This window comes from Mus caroli, unplaced genomic scaffold (assembly GCF_978045245.1).
Source record: "Mus caroli unplaced genomic scaffold, Mus_caroli_1 scaffold_13, whole genome shotgun sequence".
Taxonomy (NCBI): domain Eukaryota; kingdom Metazoa; phylum Chordata; class Mammalia; order Rodentia; family Muridae; genus Mus; species Mus caroli.
This window is the reverse complement of record NW_028227268.1, coordinates 72,849,314-72,862,725: the sequence shown is the minus strand read 5'-3', so window position 1 is coordinate 72,862,725 and position 13,412 is coordinate 72,849,314.

Here is a 13,412-nt window from a genome sequence, read left to right as displayed (position 1 = left end):
CCCAGCTTTTATAGAAAACGGGGGAGCCCCGCCTCGTGGGGGCGGAGCCTCTATGAGCCCCGCCCCTCCCCGCAGGCTGGGGCGGCCGCTCGAACCCCCTTGATGGGACCCTTGAAAGGTACAGGGGCGAGACGCCCCCACTGCCTACTCTTTTCTTTCCCACCGAATACATGGGTGACCACAAGAGACCAGCCTCAGCCTCAAGTCGTTGGGAAAAGGACCGGTAAGTATCGGAGCCTAGGTGCCTCCCAGGCTTGGGCCTGCCTATGACTCAGCAGTGTCGTCCCCAAGCCAGGGGGGATGTACGGCCCAGAAGCTAGGAGGACACAGATGTCTACTGTCAGGTAGCCATTCTTTTAGCCAAACAGGCTGTCTCACAGGATGCCATTCCAACCCTCCTAAACATAGTGTCCCCGGTAGTAGCCCCCACTCCCACCCCCTTCCAGGCATCCACCATGACCAGCCCCTCACTGAATAAAAGGGACATCACCCACCATCTTAGGCCTCACCCAATTTAACAAAGATCAGGTTGAGAGGTGTTGGACAAGCACTGGTGACTTCTCACAAACCCACCCTGTAGGAGGGGTAGCCAGGGCTCCAGAGGCAGCAGTAGTCACAACCTGTTCATTGCAACCAGAGATTCCTCACTGCAGCCCAGACACACACAAATTCATGTTCATATTCTCTCTCTCTCTCTCTCTCTCTCTCTCTCTCTCTCTCTCTCTCTCTCTCTCTCTCTCTCTCTCTCGGTGGGAAGGGACATGTATCTCAGGCCTTAGTGGCTTCAAAGCACAAAGGAATCAGACCACCTGCCCTCCAACTAGGAACCAAAATAGAAGCTATAGCCAGTCCTGTGCCACAGGTTGGTTATTCCAGCTGTTTGAGGTGCTGAGGCAGGAAAAGACCAAGTTCAAGGTATTCTGCTTGAGCAACTTGGTGAAACTGTTTCAAAATAGAAAGCAATCCTAGTACTTGGGAGGCCAGAGGTTCCAGAGTTCAAAGCCAGCCTTGGCTACATGAGGCTTCTAAAAAAAATAAATAAATAAGCCGGGTGCTGGGGGCGGGAATAAAGAGTCTGACTATACAGTTTAGTAAGGATACAGGGGATTTAGCTTAGCAGGGATACAGCTTATAGGGATTTAGCTTAGTAGGGATACAGGTCATGAGGATTTAGCTTAGTAGGGATATACCCGGGGGATACCATTAATGGGAATTTGGTGCGTAGGGATATAGCTCAGTGACAGAGCACCTGCCTAGTATGTGTTACATCTTAGGTTCAACCCCCAATACAAACGCCAAAACCAGGAAATGCTGCTTTCTGTGGCCAGAGTGACCTGTTAGCTAGCATGATGACACACATCTGTAACCCTGGCCCTTGGGAAGCTGAGTCAGGAGGAATTCTAATTCAAGGCTCGGCCAGGCTTGCATAGCAAGTCCTACTCTCAAAAAAAACAAATTAAGCAGGGCAGTGGTGGCACATGCCTTTAACCCTAGCACTTGGGAGGCAGAGGCAGGTGGATTTCTGAGTTCAAGGCCAGCCTGGTCTACAGAGTGAGTTCCAGGACAGCCAGGGCTACACAGAGCAACCCTGTCTCGGGGGGGGAAATAAAAACAAACCACAAATTAAATGAATAAAGCAAAATGAGCTCTAAGCAGGAACCCAGTCCTGGGAAATCCAGAGGCTGAGAGGGATGTCATCCTGTAAGGCCTTCTAGGTATGGTCCTGTCAATAGGACTAGACCTGCTAGGTCAAAGTCATGGGAGAAGACATGCAGGGCAGAATTGGAGCTCAAGTCGTCTCCCTGAGGCAGGGTTTCCACACCAGCTTCCTGGGGTCCCTCTCCCAGTTATCATGTCTTCCCTGGACCTCTCTCAGAATTGGTTTTGTGCGAGCAGAAAAATCTGTAATTTTAGGAAGACTCAGCAATGGACAGTGATTTGCCACACAGGTGTGACTGCCATTTCCCTAGTGGCTGGAAGGTACACACCTATTGCCCCAGAGGACAATCTCAATTTTAGGCTTTCCTCTCCAACAGTTGCTAGCCCAGGAAAAGGCCCCTGATCCTGCAGGACCCTCTGCTAATGCAGAGGACAGTGGGGACGCAAAGGCTGTATCCTGATGTCAGCTGCTGGCCAAGCGTGACTCAGCAGTCTAGTGGCCTGACAGCCTTAAAGCTTCAGGCAGACCAAACTTCCTATGGAACATCTGAGCCAATGGGGAACCGTGGGGAACTCCTTTACTCTGTCACCAGTGGGAGAAAGAGAAATGGGGAGATGCCCTGCGTTCCAGGCCAGGCCAGCATGCCCTGCAGCCTACAGCGACTCAGGCTCTGTCCTGAGTTCCCAGGCCAGCCAGGGAGGTAAACAAGGCGGTGGCTGGGGAACCCCCTGGTAGGGCCCTCTCTGCTTGCTGTGGTCAGGTGGCCTGGGCAGCTATGAGTCAGAGTCCCATGATCATGGTCATAACAGGGGGATCCCAAGCTGCTGCCATCCGGTCCAGTGCCAGCAGACAGGATGGAGAAGGTCCTTGAGGGTGTGATATCTGGAGAAGGGTCTTGGGAGGGGTCTCTGGAGGACCCGACAGCAAAGTGAACTTTCAGAGGCCAAGGTTGCCAAGATAAGTCAGACCAGGCATCTTGCCAATGTCTGATGTCTTGTTCATGAGTCCACCTGTCCCTTACCCACTGAAGCATAGACTAGAAGGAAAGGGAAAAGCTTGTCACCCGAATCAAGAGATAGTACTTTGGACAGGTGACTAACCACATCTTTGAAATGTGTCAGGAGTGGGAGGACCTGAGCCCCTCCCTAGGGGATTCCCCACAGGAGTGCTAATAGAAGCTACCAGGGATGTAAGTGTGCAGGCCTTAAGTGGCCTGCCTGAGTTAAGAGGTAGGTTCTGTGACAGGAGCAGGAGTGGCCCAGGACCTCTGCTGTCTGTCTCCTTGGGTCCCCCCCCCCCCCCCGCCCCAAGACTTGGCAATGGTCTCCTCACTGAAGCTAGCTCCAGACACACTAGAAGAGGGCGTCAGATCCTGTTACATACGGTTGTGAGCCACCATGTGGTTGCTGGGAATTGAACTCAGGACCTCTGGAAGAGCAGTCAGTGCTTTTAAGCCCTGAGCCATCTCTCCTGCCCCTTGATTCATGTTGTTAAGTCTCATGTAGTCCATATGTCAAGGAATAAGCTTGGCAGCCTGCTCTACAGAGTGAGTTCCGGCCGGGCATGGTGGCGCACGCCTTTAATCCCAGCACTCGGGAGGCAGAGGCAGGCGGATTTCTGAGTTCGAGGCCAGCCTGGTCTACAAAGTGAGTGCCAGGACAGCCAGGGCTACACAGAGAAACCCTGTCTCGAAAAACCAAAAAAACAAAAAAACAAAAAAAAAAAAACCAGAGTGAGTTCCAGGACAGCCAGGGCTACACAGAGAAACCCTGTCTCAAAAAACCAAAAAGAAAAAAGCTCGGGTTAGAGAGATGGCTCAATGGTTAAGAGCACTGAGTACTCTTCCAGAAGTCCTGAGTTCAAATCCCAGCAACCACATGGTGGCTCACAACCATTTGTAATGGAATCCAATGCCCTCTTCTGGTGTGTCTGAAGACAGCTACAGTGTATTCATACATAAAATAAATAAATAAATCTTTAAAAAACAACAAAAAAAAGGGGGCTGGAGAGATGGCTCAGCGGTTAAGAGCACTGACTGCTCTTCTAAAGGTCCTGAGTTCAAATCCCAGCAACTACATGGTGGCTCACAACCATCCCTAACAAGAGTTGACGCCCTCTTTTGGAGTGTTTGAAGATAGCTGCAGTGTACTTACACATAATAAATAAATAAATCTTGAAGGAAGGAAGGGAGGAAGGAAGGAGAAGGAAAGAGAAGGAAAGGAATGAGCTCGAGCTGGACTGTAGAAGGATTTCTGGTGCTAAGATAAAAGCCAGCGTTCCATAGGAAATGGGTTTTACCCCTAAAAGGGAGCCATTCCCTAAAAGCAGTCATGGCTGAAGGGTCATGGCTTTCCAGTGACATACATCCATATCAAAGCCCTTGCTGGCCTCCAGGCTCCCTACACATAAGTACTTGTTAGACATTTCAAAGACCCCCATCCTGGCCCCTCTCACCTGCCCAGGGCCCCTTTTCCCAGATACCCTTTTGTAGTCTATATAACAGCAAGGTTGGGCTAGAGAGATGGCTCAGCTGTTAAGAGCACTGACTGTTCTTCCATAGGTCCTGAGTTCAATTCCTTGTAACCACATGGTGGCTCACGACCATCTGTACTGGGATCCAACGCCCTCTTCTGGTGTGTCTGAAGACAGCGACAGTGTACTCATATACATAAAATAAATATATAATTCTTAAAAATAAAACAAACAAACAAAAACCCACCAAGGATTCTCCCTGCCCCAACCCCTGCATCTCTTTTTTCTTTTTCTTTTTCTCTTTTTCTTTTTCTTTTTTTTTTTTTGTTTTTTTTTTTTGTTTTTTTTTTTTTGTTTTTTTTTTTTTTGTTTTTCGAGACAGGGTTTCTCTGTGTTCTGCATCTCTTGCTATCTCTGACCATGGCTATCTCCACTGTTCTCCCTCCCTCTCCTGCCTCCCTAGCCCCAGCCATGTCAACTCTGCTTCTGGTTTCCTCTGCCCTGAACGCTTCCCGATGCCTCTGCATATTTTCTCCCTCTCCTTTACAATAAAAATCTTCCCCCTAATAATGGAGCAGTCACATGGCAATCTCTTGAGTTGTGGGATGAGGAGTCCGTATGGGCGCTCGCTCATCAGCTGAAGCTAAGGCCGCTGAGGATTCAGGCTGAGATGCTCAGACCATTCCTTTTTTTTTTTAAGATTTATTTATTTATTATTTATTATATGTAAGTACACTGTAGCTGTCTTCAGATGCACCAGAAGAGGGCATCAGGTCTCATTACAGGTGGTTGTGAGCCACCATGTGGTTGCTGGGATTTGAACTTCGGACCTTCAGAAGAGCAGTCGGGTGCTCTTACCCACTGAGCCATCTCACCAGCCCGCTCAGATCATTCTTTTTTTTTTTTTTAAGATTTATTTATTATATGTAAGTACACTGTAGCTGTCTTCAGACACACCGGAAGAGTGTCCAGATCTCGGATGGTTGTGAGCCATCATGTGGTTGCTGGGATTTGAACTCTGGACCTTCGGAAGAGCATTCGGGTGCTCTTACCGACTGAGCCATCTCACCAGCCCCCGCTCAGATCATTCTTACAGAGACTGGAGATCACAGGGGCACAGCCCCTCCAGATCCCCACTCCACCCAGGCCCAGTGAGATGTGTTTCTCTGTGAGAGTGCTCATCTATGGCTGGGATGCCAGGGCAAGGGCGGTCACGCTCTTCTCACCCACACTGGAGTGGCACACCCCAAGTTCCCAGATATGCGCAACACATTCCAGCTGGTACATCTCCCGGGCTATTACCCTGTCCGGATCCCATTCCTTCACCCATCTCTGTCTGAACGGTGGGCAGTTTATCTCCTCAGGAGCGCCTCCCCTGGCCACACCTCCCTAGGAAACACCTCCAAGTATTGGATATCATTTTGCTTATGGCTGACTGGCATGTTGTCACCTCCTTCTCAGGTTCCTTCATGGCTTCGCAATGCTTTTCTTAAGTTTGGTTGATACTCTTTGGGTGTGGGTGGAATCAAGAGTCCAGATGAGCGCTTTTCAGCGTTAGCCTCTGTGTTTCTTGGTGGTATCAAGAACAAAACCCAGGGCCTCCCCTCGTGCATATTAGGCAAGCACTCTGCATCCCCAGCCTCTCTTTTTACAGAAGCACAATCATGAGGTGTCTGGCTCTGCAGCAGGAAGGGGAACACATCCCAAAGGCTTTTAAGATTATCCTAATAGAAAAACAGCCGAGGGAGTTACTTAATGCCAAGTTGTTGGGGCAGTAGAATCTAGGGAGCTTTCAGTTTCTCTAGAGTTGGACCACCCACTGGGATGAAAGAGGTCCCCTAGGCTGGGGTTGCACACTCAGGGTGGGGGAGTAAGAGGAGGAGGAAGGTAGGAGGCTGGACCCAGAGGACAATACACAGGCTTGGTGGAGAAGATGTTAGCTATACCCAATGGGAAAAGGGAGGCAGAGCAAGGCCCAAAGTGAGTCCACAGACACAAAGCTGGGTGCCCCAGGTTGACAGAAAACTCCCAATGAACTCTAGTCACTCTTGGGAGCCAACCCCCAAAGGGCAGAGAAGGAGCCCTGGAGGGAGGGCTGCAAACCACGTGGGGGAAGCTGCCCTCTACTGTCCCCAAGTGTGTGTGCTTCTGTAGTGGTCTCCTTCACAACTGTAAATACCAACTGACCCGGTTTTCAGTCTTGTTTCCAAGCAAGGCCTCCTCTCTGATGCTGAAGTGGAACCTGTGCCCAGCCTCTCCTGGGTGCTGCTGCACCCTTAGGTGCAGAGGCTCAGAAAAACACAGGGGTGGGGAGATGATGACTTTATTCCCTTTCTGGGTTTTTTCTTAACTCTACACCTTAATCTGACAGTATGCCCTTGTGGTTGAGGCTCCCAAGGCTGGGGGCCAGGCTACAGTTTCGAAAGATTCTGGAAAGATAAAGGTGGAGCCAGGGTGGAGGAGCTGTGAGGAAATCAGAAACCCTGTCTGTTTTAGGCAGCTCAAAAGAGCCTGGAGGGGCCCCAGTGAAAAACCGTTCAAGGAGAAATGGGGTCTGGGCAGGTAAGGATGGGAGAACAGTCAATGTCTCCCTAGCTAGGGAGATCTCGAAACAATGACAGTGCCCCAAGCCAGGGAAGCACTGTCCCCCTCAGGACTTTCAGTTCCCCTGCTGCATGCAGCCTTTTGTGGGCCATCTGCTCTCCTGAGCTCTGGCCCTCAGGTTGTCCCTCACCTAACTCCTCCCTGTTTGGCCTCCACAGTCCTGTGTCCCGCACCTCACTCCAGCTGTGGGTACCCCTTTGTTTGACGAGTGTTCCCAAGCAGGCACGAAGGGGAACCTTTACCAGTATTTGTGAAGTGCCTGGGTGTTTAGCTAATGTTACTCCAATTAAATAAAAAAATCAAAGTTGCAGTTAGGCACCAAATCCCAGCTACTCAGGAGGCTGAGGCAGGAGGGTCACAATGTCAAGGACTTAGTGAAATCCTTTCTCAAAATTAAAAAGCAAGTGAAAGTCGTGGCATATAACTCCCTGGTAGAGCACTTGCCTAGCATACAGGCAGCTCTGGATACAATCCTCAATAACACATACACATGTGTGTACACACACATGCACGCACACACAGTAAAGGTATAGAAAGTATTATTGTGGTAGCCACTGTTTTAGACTAGGCTCTTCCATGAGGCCCAGTAGACCAGACTAAAAATCAAAATGGAATCTGTCAGCTCCCTGTGGAGGGTCGGAAGCGGTGGGAAGGGAACAGGAAGTTCAGGGTGAATGGAATCAGAGTCCAAGCCTATGCCTGCAGTTCAGACTCCTGAGACCAGCATCAGAGTGCAGATCTAACTTTATTATTACAGGAGCTTATATATAGCTTTTCAGCCAATTAGGGCAAATTGGGGTGCAACCTATATTGTTTAGCAGAATCTAACTGGCCTGTCCATGAGCCCATGGGGGAGGGGCCAATCCCCCATGGAAATTTCCATGCAGACTGGAGAAGCCTTCACCGCCCTGGCCTCTGGGCCTTCCGTGCTGTCTCACTATGCGGGATGCTGGAAGCCACAGAAGCCCACATCAGATCCTACAGTGTGCAGTGGATCAGGAGGACTCCTCAAGGCAATTCAGGAGCCTGTGGCTTCTCCCTCTCTCCCCCACCTCTTTCTCCACCAGATTTATCTCCACATCCCCTACAAGAAGACAGCTTTTGGGAGTCAGTTCTCTCCTACCATGTGGGTCTCTGGGGTACAACTCAGGTCATCAGGCTTGGTGGCAAGTGTCCTTACACACTGAGTCATCTCACCAGCCTTTTTTTTTTTTTTTTAAAGATGGAATCTTAAATTACTGTAATTACTGTATAGACTAGGCTGGCCTCAAACTTTTAATAATCCTCCTGCTCCTGTTTTCTGAATGCAGGCATTAGAGGTGCGGGACGCCTTAGCTGATTCAGGTTTGGTTTGGATCAATTGTATCCAAGCTGCAGAGTTCCAGAGAAAGCCATAGTGATCAAGCTAGAAGCCTGTGGCTACACCCTGACCCTCAAACCACCAGCAATTTCTGTTTATTATAATTCCTAATAGCAACAGTAATAACTTCATGTATCTTTTACACCAGGAAACCCAGTTTTATATATCTATAAAATCAGCCAGCTCTCTCGATGTGAGACCATGTGATTAGCTCCAGCCAAGGACCTGAAGCAGTAAAAGCCACAGACCAAGGACAAGGCAAATGTTTCTTTATTTGCTAATGCCAGAACTTCTAGAGCTTTCTCTCTTCTTCCAGGAAAGCACTATCTCAGTAGCTGTCCCTGAAGCCTGGGCAGGAACTGAAGTGAGCAGAGCACTCAGAGTCCTTGATGGACAAACAGCTTTAACAAGCATGCTTTCATTAAAACCCCTCCACCCATTCCGGACCCATTCAATTTCCCTGGGTGTCTATCCAGGGACCTCTACCCTCCCGAGTCTATTTGGGAGGACTGTGAAATTAAAGAAAAGTTTAATTACATATATTTACTTACTTACTTTGTATCTGTGTATGTGTGTACAAGTTGGTGTGAATGTGGAGGTCAGAGGGCAACTTACAGGAGTCTTTATCTCTCCTAAAACCATGTGGGTCTGGGGAAATCAAACTGAGGTCCTTAGGCTTGGCCACAATACCTGCTGAGTCATCTAGCCAGCCCTGGTGGTAGCTGCTGTTCTTGGAAATACGGGTACAGAATGGTGAGCCTCTGCTGGACATTGCACGTGTGTGTGTGTCATTGTAGGCCTGTGAATTAAGCCTGTAAGCCCAGCATGTGGGAGACAGAGGCAAAGGATCCTGGGTTGAGGCCAGCGATAAGAACTTGACAATAAAACCCCAGGGAAAAAAATTCGAGCCTGGCAACAGACTGGCAAGAGATTTTTATCTACTTGTAGTATTTGGCAGTTAGAATTTTGGAGCTCATTTTATATATAATATAATATAAACTGGGCTGGGACTCAGAGCTGCCTGTCCTTGTCTCTTGAATGCCTGTATTAAAGGCATAGGCTACCGTGCTCAGCCCAGGTATCAACTTTATTTACTTTTTTGGCTTAATTATATTTGTGTGTGTGTGTGTGTGTGTGTGTGTGTGTGTGTGTGTACACCACAGTGCACAAGTGGAGGTCAGAGGACAACTTGTGAGACTCCGGTCTCTTATCTCACCTGTGGTCCTTGGGATGAAACTGCCTTTGCTCTCTGAGCCACCTCACCATTGTTTATTGACTTAATGAGGGTGAATTACAAGCAAATAAATGTCTTTTAGGAAAGATGCCATGTAAATTCTTTTTTTAAAAGAATTATTTATTTACTTTTTGTGAGTACGTTTTTGCTATCTTCAGACACACCAGAAGAGGGCATCAGATCCATTACAGATGGTTGTGAGCCACCATGTGGTTGCTGGGAATTGAACTCAGGACCTCTGGAAGAACAGTCAGTGCTCTTAACAGCTGAGCCACCTCTCCAGCCCCCCACATGTAAATCCTTTTGTGAGAATGTTCCCGTGGGTGTGGCTGTGTTTGTCTGGTGTTATGACTCTGAGATTCATTTTCTGGCTAATTCCAGCCGAGAGCACTCTGGGAGATTGTTTTGGAGCACATGAAGAAGGTTAGGTCAGAGCCTGTTCTCAGCTGGGCTCAGCTTTCAGTTCCAGCACTTGGAGAGCCATAGGAGGGCAGATCTCTGTGAATTCAAGGCTAGCCTGGCCTGCATATTGAGTTCCAGGACAGCCAGGGCTACATAGAGAGAGACCTTGTCTAAAAAAAATAAAGTAATTAAATAATAATAATAATAATAATAATAATAATAATAATAATAAAAGCCTGTTCTCAAATGCTCTCAGTTCAGAATGATTTCTCGATAGCGATGGTTTCATGGTGCATTCCGGACTCTTTCACCTACAACTGCATCTCGCTGTAGCTGGGCTCCTGGCTGCCTCTCTGTCCTGCAACCCCGCCCTTCGCTGGCTGGGAGGCTCATCCTGAGACTTAAGTATAAACTCCAGGTCCCTTTCCTTGTCCTGCTTTCTGATCTCAAGACAAAGCCCTCAAACCAACGAATACCACAATCACAGCTTGGAAAGTAGAGGCCAGAAAGTCAGGAGTTGAAGACTAGCCTTGGTTACATTGTATCAAAACAAAACCAAAGAAAACTAAATAAATCCCTGACAAGATAAGTAAAGATGATTTTTCTGGCCGTGGCCGGGCAGTAGTGGCACACACACTACTGTCCCAGCACTCGGGAGGCAGAAGCTGGTGGATTCCTGAGCTCCAGGCCAGCCTGCTCTTCAGAGTGAGTTCTAGGACAGCCAGGGCTACACAGAGAAACTCTTTTTTTCTGTAAGCCAGGATCTCACTGAGCTCTGTATCTACCCTGATGGGGAAGGATGTATGTGTATAAGGGAAGCCATGTCCCTTTAAGAATTATTCGTGTATGTTGAGAACAGTTACACTGAGACCCCCACCTCTTCTTCCCTGGATCTTCTTGATCATCTTCCATGGACCTTGTCACTGTGGCCTTGGGCAAGGTGGACAGGTTCTAACATGGTTGTGGGAGGATCAACATTAAAGCATTCATGTTTGTATTTTGTGTTTGATTTGATGTTTGTTTTGAGAGACAATGTTTAATTTTGTAGACCAGGTGGGCTGGTATGCACTATACAGTCCAACCTGGTTTTGAACTTGAAGCAATCCTCTTGAAGTCTCCCTAGTACTGGGACTATAAGCATATGTCACCATTTTAAAATTTTTATTTGGGCTGGAGAGATGGCTCAGTGGTTAAGAGCACTGACTGCTCTCCTAGAGGTCCTGAGTTCAAATCCCAGCAACCATATAGGGGCTCACAACCATCCATAATGAGACCTCATACCCTCTTCTGATGTGTCTGAAGACAGCTACAGTGTACTTAGATATAATAATAAATAAATCCTTAGGCCGGAGCCAGCAGAGGTCCTGAATTCAAATTCCCAGCAAGCACATGAAGCTCACAACCATCAGTACAGCTACAGTGCACTCACATACACTAAATAAAATAGATCTTTTAAAAAATTATTCTTTTTTTGTGTATGTTTGTTTGTTTGTTTGTTTGTTTAAGGCAAGGTTTCTCTGAGTACTCCTGGCTATCTTGTGGAACTCACTCTGTAGACCAGGCTGGCCTTGAACTCAAAGCTCTGCCTGCTTCTGCATCCAGAATGCTGGGATTAAGGGTGTGTGCTGCAACTGCTTGGCTCTTTTACTTATTCTTGGGCAATTTAGTGTGTGTTTGTAAGTGTAAGATCTCATGAAGCCCTGGCTGGCCTTGAACTGGCTTTGTAGCCAAGGATGATCCTGAACTGTCTTTTAATTTTTTTCATCTTAAGAAAAAAAAAATGTATTTGGGTGTTTTTCTTGAGTGAATGTATGTGTGCAGTGCTCTGGGAGGCCAGAAGAGAGCAGCTGATTCCCTTGGGAGCTGCCAGTGGGTGCTGGGAATCAAACCCTTTTCCTCTTGCAGAAGTGCTCTTAACAGCTGAGCTATTCACTCTCGTCTGGACTCTTAAACCTCTTACCTTCTCCTCTCAATCCCATCATAATCACAGGCCCATGCCTTAGAAGGCAAGGCCTTCTAAACAAACAACTGAAATGCAGATGTCAGAAAAACACTTTTTAAACCATATGTAACTACTCGTGAGTCTTCTAAACTTTAATATCTAGAGCAGGACTAATATCAAAAATATGAAGTTACTGGGCTGGTGAGATGGCTCAGTGGTTAAGAGCACTGACTGCTCTTCCAGAGGTCCTGAGTTCAAATCCTAGCAACCATGTGGTGGCTCACAACCATCTGCAATGGGATCTGATGTCCTCTTCTGCTGTGTCTGAAGAGAGGGACAGTATACTCATATACAAAAAATAAATTAAAAAAAATGAAGTCACTAACATGAGTGTAACTATTCTTTTGAAGTGCCCCACTACACCTCTAGTTGAGGTAGATGAAATCCCTGACTTCTGTTGTGACAGTCACATAGCCTGGGAAATCTACAGGATGCAGTTCCCATTCTTAAATGGAGAGCAGGACCCATTTCACTTGAAGGCTAGTGAAATCATGTATGGATCTTCTATTTCTCTTAGCTCTATTCTTTTTTTTTTTTTTTTTTTGGTTTTTTCGAGACAGGGTTTCTCTGTGTAGCCCTGGCTGTCCTGGAACTCACTCTGTAGACCAGGCTGGCCTCGAACTCAGAAATCCGCCTGCCTCTGCCTCCCGAGTGCTGGAATTAAAGGTGTGCACCACCACGCCCAGCTCTTAGCTCTATTCTTGACTACCCCCAAGGCTGAACCCCTAGACTACTTCCAAAGGCTGTCCTAGAACATGGACTGAAGGCTGTGATCATAACAGCTGGGTGTCTACAGGCTTTTAATCCCAGTGCTGGTCTGCATGGTGAGTTACAGGCCAGTCAGGGTTTCATAGTGAGTCACTGACTCTGAAAAAGTAAGGTGTGTGTGTGTGTGTGTGTGTGTGACTGTGTTTTCACTGTGTGAAAATCTAGAACAAAGGAGGAAAGGCCTACAGCTGACTTTCAAAAGGAAAGCAGGATTTCTCTGGGCCCATATGGCTCCATTTTCCCTGAGTGGGTCCCTAGGACCTGATGCTGAACCTCAGGTGAAGGTATATTGCCAGCTGCAAGGCAACATGCAGAGCCAGGAAGTGTCTGAAGGGACTTTAGGTGGCAAGCAGGCCCGGATTAATTAATTACTACAAAGGCAAAGACTGTAGAAAACAGGACACGTGCCAGACAATGCTGCCATTTTCAAAGGAGGAGGCTGGAGGTAGACAGGCTGCTATGAGGTCCTGCTCCTGAGACATGGGCTCTCCCTAACCCCAATTTCCTGTTTCTACAGAGGCTCTGCTCCCTAGACATCAGGGACCTTCTCTTATTCCTGTTCCCCTACTCCAAGGTAGCAATGGGAGAGGGGAGATCCATGTACTCACCTACAGTCCATCTCCTTCAGATCCACTGGTTTAATCATTATAGCATCTTCCTTAAATCATCCACTTCAGTTGATGTTGAGTGCTTCACCACTCAGCTACACCTCCAGCTCTAATATACTTTTTGTTGCTTGATTTCTAGATTTCTTTTTAAGTATGTGCACACCCACACACTGCGCTTAGAGGTGTCTATTTCCCTTAGTTCCAGGTAGCTGTGAGCCACCTGATAAAGCTGATGGGGGCCTACTGAGCCACCTCTCTAGCCTTATTTGTTTGTAGGACAGTTCCACTGTATAGCTCTCCTT